A 15,412-nucleotide genomic window follows, 5' to 3' on the forward strand; every position below is an offset into this window, starting at 1 on the left:
TAGTTCTTGTTGTTATTGATGTCATTGTTGTTGGATAGGACAGACAGAAATGGAGAGAGGAGGGGAAGACAGAGAGGGGGAGAGAAAGACAGTCACCTGCAGACCTGCTTCACCACCTGTGAAGCGACTCCCCTACAGGTGAGGAGCCAGGGGTTCGAATCAGGATCCATACACCGGTCCTTGCACCTTGCACCACCTGTGCTTAACCCTATGTGCTACCGCCTGACTCCCCTTTTCACTGTTTTTATTTCATAAGACCTACTGCCAAAGCCAGACAAGCCTGAAAATGTTACTATCCCAACAAGGTACTGGAAGCAGACTTTTTTATTAGTAGAACTTCAATGTTTGTTCTATAAGATATTGCGTATTATAGCTATTTTTATATTAGTTTTCATTTCAACAACTTCAGAAATTCCCATTTTATAACTGCTATAAGATCACACCATTAGAGAAAAATTATTTTAACTTTCCACTAAACACCACTGTCACTTTTGAAGTGTTTAGAGAATGGTCATGTGAGTCCCAAAGAGTTTTGCTTCTCCTTTAAAACTAGGTTTGCCGGGGCTCCAGGATAAAGCATAGTGCTTATGCAAAAGATTTCCAGGCTTGAACCCCCAAAATCCCAGATTTAATCTCTAGCATCACCAGAGGCCAGAGCTGAGGAAGTGCTCTGGTTAAAAAAAAGTAAATAAATAAGGGCCAGCAGCGGCACAAACTATTGGGCATACACACTGCCATGCTCAAGAACCTGAGTTTGAGTCCTCTCTCCCCAACTGCAGGGGGGAAGCTTCACAAGCAGTAAAGCAGATCTGCAGGTATCTCTCTCTCCCTTTCCATCTTTCCTTCCCCTCTTAATTTCTCTCTATCCTATCTAATAAAAAAGTAAGAAAGGGAAGGGGAAAATGGCCATTATGACCAGTGGATTCGTAGTGCCAGCACTGAGGCCCACTGATGACAGTTGTGGCATTAAAATAAATAAATAAATAAATAATAAAATTAATAAAACTAGAATAGGCTGTGGATAGATAGGAATATGAAAACCTTAAGCCTCTTCATTGCATTTACATTTAGAACATTAACATTCTGGTAAGTGGTTACATGAAAGTTTTAAGATCTGCAGCAAAGCAGATGACTAAAAAACTTTTTAGTCATTCTTAAATACCTACGAAATCCTGAGGACAAACATTTTTAAATATTCTTTGGACCCTAGCCCCCAAATTATCTGTATAGTAACACTGATTCTGCTCCTGTGCATATAACACCAGGTGTTTCTCTACAGAGAATAAAGTAACTGCATCTCAAATACGAAAAGAGCAGATCTTTTTATCAGGTTTACATGAGCAAGGGTCTATATCAGATCAGGAGAAACTTCTAATATCCTGGATTGAAGACTAGGCAGAATGTATCACATTTGACACAGTGAAAAATAACAACTGGGAGCCGGGCTGTAGAGCAGTAGGTTAAGCACACGTGGCACAAAGCACAAGGACCAGCATAAGGATCCCAGTTAGAACCCCCGGCTCCCCACCTCCAGGGAAGTCGCTTCACAGGCGGTGAAGCTGGTCTACAGGTGTCTAACTTTCTCTCCCCCTCTCTGCCTTCCCCTCCTCTCTCCACTTCTCTCTGTCCTATCCAACAACGAGGCATCAATAACAACAGCAATCACTACAACAAAACAAGGGCAACAAAAGGGAAAATAAATAAAATTTTAAAAATTAAATAAAAAGAAAAAGTAATGAAGCACTAAGCTTGCTGAGGCTGTTTTATGAGCCCGGGGTAGTAAAGAAACCTCATCTACCTGCTATCCACAAAAACATAGGTTGGATAACATTATTCCAACTTTACAGAGGAAGATAACCAGAGTCAGAAAAGTAAACTGCCAAAGAGCATAGGATGCAACTCCATACCAATGTATTTTCAAAGTCACCTTATCACCCTTCCTTCCACAGACTACCTTTCCTAATCATATTAAAAAATAACCTTCATTAATTAAAACAATCATCATTTAGTGCATATGATTTTTATCATTTCAATATGTGACTTAAATCAATCTGCACCCAACATGTTTTGGGACAAAGCCGACGTTAACAGAAAAATATTCAAGAACCAAAGCAGAATTAAAAACCAGAATGGGATCTCAGTCAGACTTCTAACCTTAAAGATCTGAAAGCTTAATCCCTGATGATCAACTCTTCACCCACCAGTGGGTGGCCCAGGACATGCCCTAACCTCTTGAACTTCACTGTTCCCGTTAGGCAGAAGACCTATCCGAATCTTCCTTCTAGCTTGGATTGTACATGAGGAGGGAATGATTGATGCTGGTGAAATCAGTCTGTGAATGACAGCAAACTAAAACATACAAGAAATTACTATCTATTCCTATTGCTACAGTGAATAGCTGCTTTTCATGAACGACAACTTGGCATGAATAGACCGAGGCATACAGTCCCCTCGGCCCCATCTCGGCGGCAGCCACTTGTCAGCAGCAGGTGCAGCTCCGGAGGACCAGTTCAATGCCGGCTTCCTAGCCACCCGGTCGCTCACTGGAGGGTTGAGGGGGTGGGGGGTGGGGGCTCTAGTGACTGGGTGGAGTGGGGAGGGTGGGCAATCACCGGGAATCCAAAAACGATAGGTCTCCGCCCACCCCCCAAGAGCGAGGCCTCGGATGAACTCTGGGCCCCTCCCGGGGTCAGTTTCTGCATTTGTGAAAGGAAGCCCAGATCCGGGGCGGAGCCTAGGAGACCCCGCGGAGAGCGAGATGCAGAAGGGAGTCACCTGTCAACTGGAGGGCGGGGAGCGAGGCTTCTTCTCCCAAGCCCCCCCAGCAGTTCGGACATTCCAGAAGCCTCGACACGTGCCTCCAGCCCGCTCCCACCCACCCACCCCCAGGAGAAGAGGGGGCAGCCCCCCCCCCCGCTTCCAGCACCGGGTCCCATATCCCGGGCCCCTGCGCCGAGCCCGCACAGCAGGCCCCAGGCCGGCCCGCCCGCGCCCCCCAGCCTCCCCGCAGGACCCCGCGCCTCCCGGCCGCCGGGCCCCTCTCCCCCGCGGCGATCCCTGCCCCTCTCCGCCCGCACGGCCAGGTGAGAGGAGGGGGTGAAAGGGCGTACCCCGCCGCCATCTTGTCCCCCAGAACACGTCCGGCCCGACCGCGCCCCCACCCTGGTCGGCCCCGGTGTGCGCGACGCGCGCCCCTCGCGGACACTCACCGGCGGCCGCCCTGCGCAGTCCGGGGCGGCTCCGAGCGTCCCGCCGGGAAAGGGGCGGGGGGGCGGGGCGGTGGCCGGGGGCGGGGCGGCTGCCTGGCACCACGTGACTCCCGGCGGCGGCCGCGCCGCTCCAGCTCTGGTCTCCAGCCAGCCGCGCGCAGGCGCAGCCCGCTTCCCGCCGGTGAGCGGCGGAGGCGGGAGGCGAGAGGCCGGGCGCAGCAGCTTTGGGGCGCGGTTGCCTCGCCTGGCCTCCGTCCCGTGCTCGCTCAGCCGCTTGTGGCCACACCGCCCTCTTTTTCTAGGATTCGGTCCTGCCCTCCACCTGCTGCTTTATCACCACAGTCAGTGCCACAGATTAAGGACCTAAGGGTCCGCCTCAAAAATCTGTACCCCAGAAAAATAATCTGGGTGAAGCGCCGAGCGACGCCCTGCACCGCGACGCTTGGGAGGCTCAAAGTACAAAGACAGACAGACGAACAAGTGCATTTTCTCCTCTTCAAAGACAAAGTGGTTGTGCTTGCACGCGAGATGACTTAATGACAAATCACAGGGCTAAACGAAATAGAAGAGACTCCAGGCAGACTGTGATTAACGAGTGATACGCCCCCAAACATACACACACACACACCGGTCACCCAATTGGGAAACTGAGTCTCCACCTTGCCCAAGAAACAGGAAGTCATGACCCCCAATGGTGTCTCCCTTGCTGACTAAGGCGCTGGAAAGGCGAGGACCACATTGTCGCCTGTGAAAACGTGCTTTTTTATTCATTTAACAAATGAGCACTGAGCAACTACGGTATGTCTGATGCTCTAATAGATGTCAGTGTTTGCATTGTTTTTAGATATTGTTGATAAAAAAATTTTTTTAAGAAAGCATTAAAAATCTTGTGGGGGCGGGGCGGTAGCGCAGCGGTTAAGCGCACCTGGCGCAAAGCGCAAAAACTGGCCTAAGAATCCCGGTTCCAGACCCTGGCTCCCCATATACAGGGGAGTCGCTTCACAGCTTCAGGCGGTGAAGCAGGCCTGCAGGTGTTTATCTTTCTCTCCCCCTCTTTGTCTTCCCCTCCTCTCTCCATTTCTCTCTATCCTACCCAGCAACAAGGAGAGCAATAACAACAATAACAACGATAAACAACAAGGGCAATAAAAGGAAAAAATGGCCTCCAGGAACATTGGAGTCTTGGTGCAGGCACTGATCCCCAGCAATAACCCTGGAAGCAAATATATATATATATATATATAGTGGGCGGGGTAATTAGCATAATGGCTATGCAAAAAGACTATCTTGTCTAGGGTCCAAAGTCCCAGGTGCAACACCCCAACCCCACCCCACTACCATTAGCCAGAGCTGAGCAGAGTGCTGATGTCTCTCATTAAAATAAAGGGAATAAAATATTTTTTAATTTGCATCCTTGGAACACGGGGGAGACAATAAATTTTTAAAAACTTAATAATAAAGAAGTGATAAGCACTGGAGTAAACAAAATGAGTACAATAAGAAGGATGGAGTAAGAAAGTAGATGTAATTTCTTTAGGAGTTCCCGGGGGCCATGGGGGATAATTTTTATTACTGGTTCTCTCCCTTTAGTTCCTTTTAAGTGTTTAAAACTGAGGTCTCTTGGGAGTCGGACGGTGGCGCAGCGGGTTAAGTGTAAGGACTAGCCTAAGGATCCTGGTTCGAGCCCCGGCTCCCCACCTGCAGGGGAGTCACTTCACAGGTGGTGAAGCAGGTCTGCAGGTGTCTATCTTTCTCTCCCCCTCTGTCTTTCCCCTCCTCTCTCCATTTCTCTCTATGTCCTATCCAACAACGATGACATCAACAATAAAACAAGGGCAACAAAAGGAAATAAATAAATATTTAAAAACAAACAACAACAACAAAACTGAGGTCTCCTATCTTGAAATTTCCACCCAACCCATCAAAACCTACTTCAAATTCTGTTTCCTTGCTTATCTTCTCACATTGGCTCTTTGCAACTATTTTCCTCCAATTATCTAAACAAAGCTGTTTTCATCTTCTCTGTTAGTCCTCACATCTGAACTGCACTGCATTGTGAGGTCTGCCCTCCAAAGTTACTAGGACACTCCCTCCTGCAGAGCCGGTGGGCATTAGCTGCAGGACGAAACTATACTTGGCTGCATCAATTGACACTCCCGCCTTCTGGAAACATTGTTTCTTTGCCTCCCATATAAACTCTGGATTTCACCTCTCCATCTCTAGCCACTCCTCCCATCTATTTGAAATCTCTTATTTTTCCCATCCCACAGGAAGAAGGCAAACCCCTCCTCCCTTTCCACACTGAACACATTCTGAGTGATTGTTCTCTTGTTCATAACTTTAGTCAGCATCTCTGTGCTGAAGATTTCCTAAAACTTACTTATATATCAAGCCATGATTTCTATTCCTGAGATTCAGAGCAACATAGCTAACTACCGAGTCATCTCCACTTGAACCTCTCAAAATCAACAGCCAAAATTCTGAATGGCTCCTCGTCTTTCTTTTATCTTTCTTTTATACATATAAATAAGGTTTGTTGATATCATTAAAATACATAGCTCCACCATTTAAAATATAACTCAAGTCTGGCAAAACTGCTTAGTTGGATAGTGTCCAGCTTTGCCATGTGCACAATCCAGGTTTGAGTCCTACCCCCCAGGGTATTGAAGGAAGCTTTGGTGCTGTGATTTCTTTCCCTCTGTCTTGTTCTTCTTTCTTTCTTTCTTTCTTTCTTTCTTTCTTTCTTTCTTTCTTTCTTTTTTTGATATTTATTTATTCCCTTTTGTTGCCCTTGTTGTTTTAATGTTGTAGTTATTATTGTTGTCATCATTGTTGGATAAGACAGAGAGAAATCGAGAGGGGGAGGGAAGACAGGGGTAGAGAAAGACAGACACCTGCAGACCTGCTTCATCACTTGTGAAGCGACTCCCCTGCAGGTGGGGAGCCGGGGCTTGAACTGGGATCCGTAGGCCAGTCCTTGTGCTTTGCATCACGTACACTTAACCCGCTGTGCTACCACCCAACTCCCCTTTCTTTCTTTTTTTAAGTTTTTATTTATAAAATTGGAACACTGACAAGACCATAGGATAAGAGGGGTGCAACTCCCACCACCAGAACTCCGTATCCAATCCCCTCCCCTGATAGCTTTCCTATTTTACCGTCTGGCAGTATGGACCCAAGGTCGTTATGGGGTGCAGAAGGTGGAAGGTCTGGCTTCTGTAATTGCTTCCCCACTGAACATGGGTGTTGACAGGTCAATCCATACTCCCAGCCTGTCTCTCTGTTTCCCCAGTGGGGTAGGGATCTGGGGAGGTGGGGCTCCAGCACTCATTAGTGGGGTCGTCTGTCCAGGGAAGTCCAGTTGGCATCCTGGTATCTGTAACCTGGTGGCTGAAAAAAGATGTAAGATAGAAAGCAGAGAAAAGTGTTGACTAATCATGAACCTGAAGGCTGAACTATTGTGGATGGAGATTTGGGGCCTCCATTTTAGAAAAAGCTAGTAGGTCTATTTTAGGTATATTCCAAGGGACCTATGACCCATCTAGTTTTTGCCTGTGCCTGACATCTAATATGCACGTGACCTAAGTAAGCTATTGTCTCGGGGGGATGGTGTCATAGTTGGAAAAAGGACCAGAAAGCTGTATCAGGGAAGAGAGTAGCTCCCAAATATGGGAAAAGTATATAAATATTGTTAACTGTAAACCCCATCAATTTGATCTGGGTCCCATTGTCTTGCTCTTTTTATCTGAAATTCAGCACAGAGTGGTGATGCCTCAGGGTTACGTTTAGGGCAAGGGTCACAGAGAGGATATATATATATATATATATATATATATATATTCCCCCAGGGGCTTGGAAATAGCTCATCTGTGTAGCACAGACTTTATAAGAATCCTGGGGCTTCTGTACAATAGTAGTGGTAAAAATTGCCACACTGTCTAGAGGGAGGCTGGGTCAACATACTCTGCCACTTGAGGAAGACTGGTCCTGAAATGAGTGCAGCCTAGAATGTATAACCATGCTATAACCTAGCTATAACCATGGAATGCGAGCTCAGACTGACGGATGCAGAGGTTACACAGGCTCCTAGGAAAAATAGGATAGATGTGGGACTGAGGTCACATAATGGAGTTTACAGTTAATGGTATTTATATACTTTCCCATATTTAGGAGATTCTCTCTGCCTTGATCCAGCTTTCTAGTCCTGTCCTCAACTCTTGACACCAACTTCCAATACAATACTCCTAGCCCACCTACATGGTAGCTGTTGGGTTCAGGCAAAAATTAGTACAGTCATGGAACCTTTGGGATATACCAAAAATAGACTTCCTAGCTCCTTCCAACATGAAGACCCCAAATTTCAGATGCTATAATTTTACTTTTAGGTTCCTGATTATTAAACAAATTGTTCTGCTTTATATCTTAATGCTTTTCAGCCACCAAGTTGTATATGCTACCATGACACCAACTTGACTTTCCTAGGCAGACAACCTCACCAACATGTCCTGCAACCCCACCTCTCCAGAGCCCTGCCCCACTACGGGAAAGATTGGAAACAGGCTGGGAGTATGGATTGACCTGTCAGAGCCCATGTTCAGGGGAGAAGCAATGACAGAAGCCAGACCTTTCACCTTCTGTACCACATAAAGATCTTTGCTCTATACTCCCACAGGAATAAAGAATAGGGAAACTAACAATGGAGGGGAGGGGATATGGAACTCTGGTGGTGGGAATTGTATGAAATTGTACCCCTTTTATTAATTTATTCATAAAATAAAAATATTGACAAGACCATAGGATAAGAGGGGAACAATTCCACATAATTCCCACCACCAGAACTCCATATCCTATTCCCTCCCTTAAAAGCTTTCCTATTCTTTATCCTTTTGGGAACATAGACCCAAGATCATTATGGGGTGCAGGGAAGGTTTGGCTTCTGTAATAGTCTCTCTGCAGAACAAGGGCATTGACAGGTTGATCCATACTCCCAGCCTATCTCTCTATTTCTATAATGCAAGGCTCTGGAGAGGTGGGGTTCCAGACACGTTGATGAGGTCCTCTGCCCAGGGAAGGCAGGTTGGTGTCGTGGTAGCATCTGCAACTTGGTGGCTGAAAAAGCATTAAGATATAAAGCAGAGGGGTCTGGGCAGTGGCACAGCAGGTGAAGTGCACAGGGCACAAAGCTCAAGGACTGGAGCAAGGACCAGCATAAGGTCCCAGTTCAAGCCCCGGCTCCCCACCTGTAGGGGGGTGGCTTCACAGGCAGTGAAGCAGGTCTACAGGTGTCTACCTTTCTCTTCCCCTCTCTGTCTTCCCCTCCTCTCTCCATTTCTCTCTGTCCTATCCAAGAACAACGATAACAATAACAACAATAAACAACAAGGACAACAAAAGGGAAAAATAGCCTCCAGGAGCAGTGGATTCATAGTGCAGGCACTGAGTTCTAGTGATAACCCTGGAGGCCAAAAAAAAAAAAAAAAAAATATATATATATATATATATATATATATATATATATATATATATCAGAACAAATTGTTAAAAAATCAGGAACCTAAAAGAAGAATATAGCAGATGATATTTGAGGTTTACATTTTGGGAAAAGCTAGTAAGTCTATTTTAGGTATATTCCAAGGGGCCCATGACTTTACTAATTTTTGCTTGAGCCCAACAGCTAACATGCAGATGACCAAAGTTATTGCCTGAGGGAAATGGTGTCAGAGTTGAGGATAGGACTAGAAGCTGGATCAGGGCAAAGAGTAGTTCCCAAATATGGGAAAAGTACATAAATATTGTTAACTGTAAATCCCATCAATTTGATCTGGTGTCCATATTTGTCACAGAAGCCTGTGTAACCTTTGCATCCCTGTAGGTCTGAGCTCACATTTTGTGGTCATGGCTGGGAACATTCTAGGCTGCATTAATTTCAGGACCCATCAAGTGGTAGAGTATGTTATCCCAACCTCCTTTGGGGGAATGGGGCTGTTCCTACCATTGTTGATCCTCTTAAGGGCCAGGGTCCTATAGGGGCCCACAAATGGGTACACTATGTTGTTCCTGATGGAGATGACCAATGACAGTGTTAAAGGTCTGGGCCCATGTCTGTGTGGGAATCCCAGGATTTCCTGACTAGGGACCTAGGTGATGGGGTGGCCTGGTAGTAACCAGAAGAGCCATCATTAAAGTATGCTGGTCTCTTGCCCTTATCCAGCTTTTGTAGTCCTTACTTTGTCTGACAAGGTTAGCCTTGGAGTGATTGAGGGAAGTGAAATAGGAAGTAAGTGAGGAGGGTATCTAGGTCTAAGTAAAAACTATTTGATTAGGTATTTTATGGTGTCTTTTTTAGGTCTTTCTACTTGCTTGCTGCACTTATTGGGTCACTGCAAACTATTGCACATTTTTGCTTTAAAGTATATATATTTCCCCTAACTTATGAATACATGTGTACATATGCCCTATCTCATGGGTCCTGGTCTGTATCTAAGTTCTGAGGGTTTGGTAGGAATTGCACCACTCAAAATGGAATTAACGAGTCCTATGAGCTAGGAAAGGTCTCACCAGAGTAATGAAGCTAGAGGGTTGACATTCCATGCCTGGCGTCTCAGGACACAATCTGAAGTGAAACATACAGAGGTGGTACTGGTTGCATTGATTAGGTTGAGATTATACCCCTCTTATCCTCCAATCTTGTCAATCATTATAAAGTCACCAATAAAAAATTACTTAAAAAAAAACATATCTATCAGGAGTGGTGGAATGGTACTAGGATGAAGCCCTAATGTGAAAATATTTAAAATGGAAGTGTTTTTATACATGTCTACCAACAAATAGTGTATGAGAAAGATGTACAGTAATTTCTGATTACTATATTACTAGTTTTTACATGATTACCAATACCCATTATCAATGATATCTCTTCTTTATCACCAAGTTCCTAAAATTCTGTACTAACTCCATTTAATTGGCAAAAATACATTGTTTTTTTCCTTTGAGTTTTTTTTTTTTGGTTTTGTTTTGTTTTTTACTTTTACACTGAACATTCTCAAATGCATTCTCAATTGACTTTCTCGGTATCTTCTTTAATGAAATTGTCCTTGTTACTATTGTTCTTTTCACAAAGAAATTCTGTTGCCATGTAAACAAATGACTAATAAATGATACCTGAATATATATATTTTAAAAAATTCTGGGGTTTCATAAAAATGCTCATCTAAAGGCATCCATTGAATAAAGTGCCCTCAGGAATGAGGATGATTCTGTGGATTTGGGCATCTCTGGGGTGACTTATTCAGCTAGATAGAGATGGACTGAGAGGGAGAAACCACAGGACCAGAACTTCCCCCCAGTGCCACTATAGGACTCCTCACGCAGAATATCAGTGCTCACCTCACACATGACAAGGCAGGTGCCCTACCCAGTGAGATATCTCTGGCCACTGGCTGGTTTGTTTTCTTATGTTCTGTTTCTAATTGCCACTAGGGTTATCACTGGGGCTCAGTGTCTACTGTGGCTTTTTTTTTTTTTAACACTTGATAGGTCAGAGAGAAATTGAGAAGAAAGGGGAGGTCGAGCGGGAGAAAAGTAGATACGTGCAGATCTGCTTCAGTACTCATGAAGTTTTCTCCCTGCAGGTAGGGAGTGGGGACTTGAACCCAGGTCCTTGTGCATGGTAATATGTGTGCTTAACTAGGTGCACTACCATCTGCGCCCCACCCCTGCTGGTTTCTTTATTCAGCTCCCCAGTTCTTGTTCAGCGGACCCATGTTCTAGTAGTCAAGGAAGCAGGGATGAGGGTAGCTATATGCTCAACACCATGGACTGTTCCCCTTAAAGACAGGAAGAGCAAGCAGCCTGTCAATAGCAGAGCTGTTATGGTGCCATTCCCTGGGCACTGGGGACATGACATATATTGGCTCTCATCACTGAGGAGAAGAGCTTTGTCCTCAGAGAAATAGACATTTGTTTTTCTTTTCCTATTTAAAATGATTCTGCCAGAATTACTATCTGTGGATAGACAGATTACCATTATTTATCTGTGCTTCCTTACCATTATATTCTATGCAAGGTTGTTTCTCACCAACATTGCATTTAGAAACAAAGGAAACAGGATCTTGGTCGTGGATTTCAGTAACCTGATCTTACACCCCATCACCTAAAAACGTGGTAGATTGTTGGATTGGTCTGTTGAAATGATAATTACAATGCAAGACATCACTGTCCTGCAGGATTAAAAGTGTGTCTGCCAATAGATGGCACTGTTTCCCTTGCAGTCAAATTGCCCAGGTTCTGAAAACAATCACTCCTGGAGACCCACTGACAAAATTTAATTTCTCTTCTCTACCTTAGACTCATCCGGCGTCTTGGTCCTTGTCTAACTTTGGAGTCTTGTCCTAAAAAATGGTCTTGTAATGAGGGGAAAAGATTAAAATAAGAGGAGAGGAAAAGCTAATTAGGTATGTGGTAGTAAACAGGTGGTCAATAGAGGCAACTGACGATCAATCTAAGAACCTTCTGGAAAAAGTGAAACAAGCTTCAGAACAACATTTTTGGAGGAAGAGAAGGGCAGGCAGTGCTTCTGAATTTCAGCTCACAGGACACTAACTCCCTCACATTTCGGGTACAACACACAGGAAGAGAAAGGGGAAAGCTGTCATTGAGCAGAGAACTCTGTCGGAGGTACAGATGAATTCAAGTGGGCTGAGCAGATTTGGAAAGAAACATTGGTTTCTTCTGCTGTGGTCCTAATAGAGGCAAGCTTTTCTGAGCGCACATGACAATGACCCAATTAAATGAGAAATTGAAACAGTCACCTAGTTGTTTGGGGGCTCTCATCCCACTAAATCAATAGCCAGAGGAGAGGATACAGTACTGAATGAAGTGACCAGTCCCAATTAGCAAGGGAAATTTGAGTTACTACTTGATACCCAGGAGAAAATGAAGCATCTCTTTGTTTTCCCATCTCCATTAGAAGAGTATAAAGGAAGAATCCCATAAAAGCAGGGCCACTAAGGACTCCGATCCTCCAGCATAGTATATATCTTATATATAATACACATATAATATTTGTCATTTTAACCATTTTAAGTGTAGGATCTAGTGTCATTAAATTTACCCATATTGCTATATCACAATATCCCAAAATTTTTATCCTAAACTGAATTCCTGTGTCCATTAAATAGTAACTCCCCACCTTCCTTTCCTCTTTTTCCACTTACATTCTACTTTCTCTATGAATTTGACAGTTCTAGGTATCTTATATAAGTGGAATCATGTTCCTTTTCTCACTGCCTTCTTGAACTAAATGTAATCCTTTCTTTCTTTGTATTCTTTATGTTTACTGCTAATGTGTTTGGCCAAGACTTCAAGGACCTATTGTTGAGAACTTGGAGGAAAGAGTGTGGGGAAGGGTTGTGAGGTTTAATCAAGACTGGGACATGGGGAGGGGACCTGGGAGGAAGTTAAACTGTTTGAATGTGAAGCCCAAAGGTAGGAGGACATGATAATGTATCACCCCATTCTGAGGTGGTTTTGAGTGCCAAAGGGGACATGGTTAATAATTATGCTTGGTCAACCAGGATGTATGGTTATGCTATGGGTGTAGAGAGCAAGTCTGAAAGGCATTCTGATGACTATCTGTCCACTTGGGCAGCCTTTAGGGCCAGAGATGGGTGTAACTGTCCCAGGGTCATAAATGTGAATTGCCGGATACAGAGGATGGCTTCTATTTGAGGATGGAGCTGTCATTATGCTGAATCATTTGATCCCTGTGACTGATCCAGGTTTATTTTAGGGAAATCTTATTCGGTATGAAATTGTTAAATTTGTCTCCCTGGGAATACTTCTAATAGATTAAGATTTTATAACTATATACTTTTATATACTCTTTAACAATGAAAGTGTTTCCTAGATATTATGACACATCCAACTGCTTACATGTTTTGTCATTTTTCCTAAGGTTCGATTATAACCCTGAAGTTTTCCTCACCTCAGAAGGTTAATAAAAGATCAGACAACCAACAAAATCCCAGTTGTTGGAATCACTGGCCTAGAATCTGTTTCTGTCTTGTGTTTTCCAACTTTGGAAAAGCATCATATTCACTGAACTTGTTGCCTTTTCCACTTAAGTTGTTTATTAGGTCAAATCTCATCCCCATGGAAACTAGCCTAGAACACAAGTGCCTACCCCATATCTGTTAAGTATTGCTTTGTTTTTAAAGCCAAGTTTCATTGTAGCATACACATCTTTCCAAACTGAAAAAAGTAAAAAGCTTACAAAATATGCCCTCTAATAGTTTTAGAACCAATTCTACCATTTATAGCACATACATCTGAATGAATTTAGGGCATAACTCAATTCACCTATTTCACAAAAATTCACTGAGTTCCACTTATTAGGAGCAGTACAATGAAATCCAGGCAAATCACAGATCCTGACCTCAGAGCTCTCAAGTTTTATGTGGTCATATCAATAAGTAGTCACAGTAGACCTAAACTGTGCTGAATGCTAATTATCAAGAGGACACACAAATCACAGAGAGGGCAGGCCATGGATATAATGATAATGATATCATGCCAAACTTCCATAGTTGAAGCTCAGAGTCCCAGGTTTAATATCTGGTACCACCATAAGCCAGTGAAGAGCATTGATTTGATCCTTCTCTCTCACCTCTGTCTCTCATTAGGATAGATAGATAGATAGATGATAGATAGATAGATAGATAGATAGATAGATAGATAGATAGATCTTTCAAAAAAGACACAGGGAAGGAACAAAGAGATCTAAGGGATCCATAATTTTGATCAGCAGTGAGTTAGAGAAGGCTTTCTTTAGGAAACTTGCGTTGGATACAATGGAATACTACTCAGCTATTAAAAATGGTGAATTCACCTTCTTCACCTCATTGTGGATGGAGCTTAAAGGAACCATGTTAAGTGAGATAAGCCAGAAAGAGAAAGATGAATATGGGATGATCTTACATATAGAAAGAAGTTGAAAAATAAGAGCAGAAGGGAAAACACAAACCAGAACTTGGACTAGAGTTGATGTGTTGCACCAAAGTAAAAGACTCTGGGGTTGGGGGGGAGGGGTCAGGTCCTGGAACATGATGTCAGAGGAGGACCTGGAGGAGGGTTAGACTGTTATGTGGAAAACTGAGAAATGTTACATATGTACAACCTACTATATTTTACTGTTGATTGTAAGCCATAAGTCCCCCCCCATAAAGAAAAAAAAATTGAGTAGAAATTTTCTATGGGGAGAGTAAGAAAAAAAAATTTTAAACTCTCCTATCAGTCAGACACCCTTAATTAGCTCTTCCTTTCTTTATTAGAGCACTGCTCAGGTCTGGCTTATAATGGTGCCAGGGATGTGGGGATTTCAGGCATCAAAGTCTTTTGCATAACCATCATACTATCTTCCTGGCCCTATCATAATATACTCCTCACATAAGAACATATCAGGCAAGTCTATCTGTCTCCCTCCCTCCCTTCTTAACACAGTTAAAACAGAGTTTTAAAAAAAGATTAAATCATTTGTTCAAAATGGCATAACAGGTAAAATAAAGAGACTGGAATTCAAATTTGATATGTCTGAGACTGGGGAGATAGCATAGTGGTTATACAGAGAGACTTTGATGCCTGAGACATCAAAGGTTTTTTCCAGGTTCAATCACCAGCACCACCAAAAGCCAAAGTTCAGTAGAGTGCTGGTAAAAAAAAAACCCCACACACATATGTCTGGTTCCAAACTGTTTTGTTTTCTTTCCATGACAACACACTGCTTTCTAGCAGGGCAAAATGATGTATGCTTAGTAGTTTGTTGTTGTTGTTGTTTTTCCCTCCAAGGTTATTGCCTGCACTATGAATCCACTGCTCCTGGAGACCATTTTCCCCATTTTGTTGCCCATGTTGTTACCCTTGTTGTCATTATTATTGTTGTCATTGCGCTGTTGTTGTTGGATAGGACAGAGAAATCGAGAGAGGAGGGAGACAGAGAGGAGAGATAAAGATAAACACCTGCAAACATGCTCCACAGCTTGTAAAGTGACCCCCCTTGCAGGTGGGGGAGCTGGGGGCTAGAACCGGGATCCTTAAGCAGGTCTTTGTGCTTCCTGCCATATGTGCTTAACCCACTGCACTACTGCCCAACCCCCAAGTAGTTATAAATGCTCTATATAAAATCCATGAACAGGCAGATTTCTTTA

At 43.6% G+C, this 15,412-nt stretch overlaps 1 protein-coding gene across 1 annotated transcript in view; it reads right to left on the bottom strand.

Moving 5' to 3' along the window:
* The window catches only part of SCAPER (S-phase cyclin A associated protein in the ER), a 326,131-nt gene extending 322,851 nt beyond the window's left edge, over positions 1-3,280 (bottom strand). Inside the window, exon 1 of the mRNA XM_060174708.1 lies at positions 3,210-3,280. The gene's annotated coding sequence lies outside the window, so the exon portion shown is untranslated. The remainder of the gene's footprint in view (positions 1-3,209) is intronic.
* Between the last annotated feature and the right edge of the window lie 12,132 nt (positions 3,281-15,412).

The sequence above is a fragment of the Erinaceus europaeus genome, chromosome 16 (genome assembly GCF_950295315.1).
Source record: "Erinaceus europaeus chromosome 16, mEriEur2.1, whole genome shotgun sequence".
NCBI lineage: Eukaryota > Metazoa > Chordata > Mammalia > Eulipotyphla > Erinaceidae > Erinaceus > Erinaceus europaeus.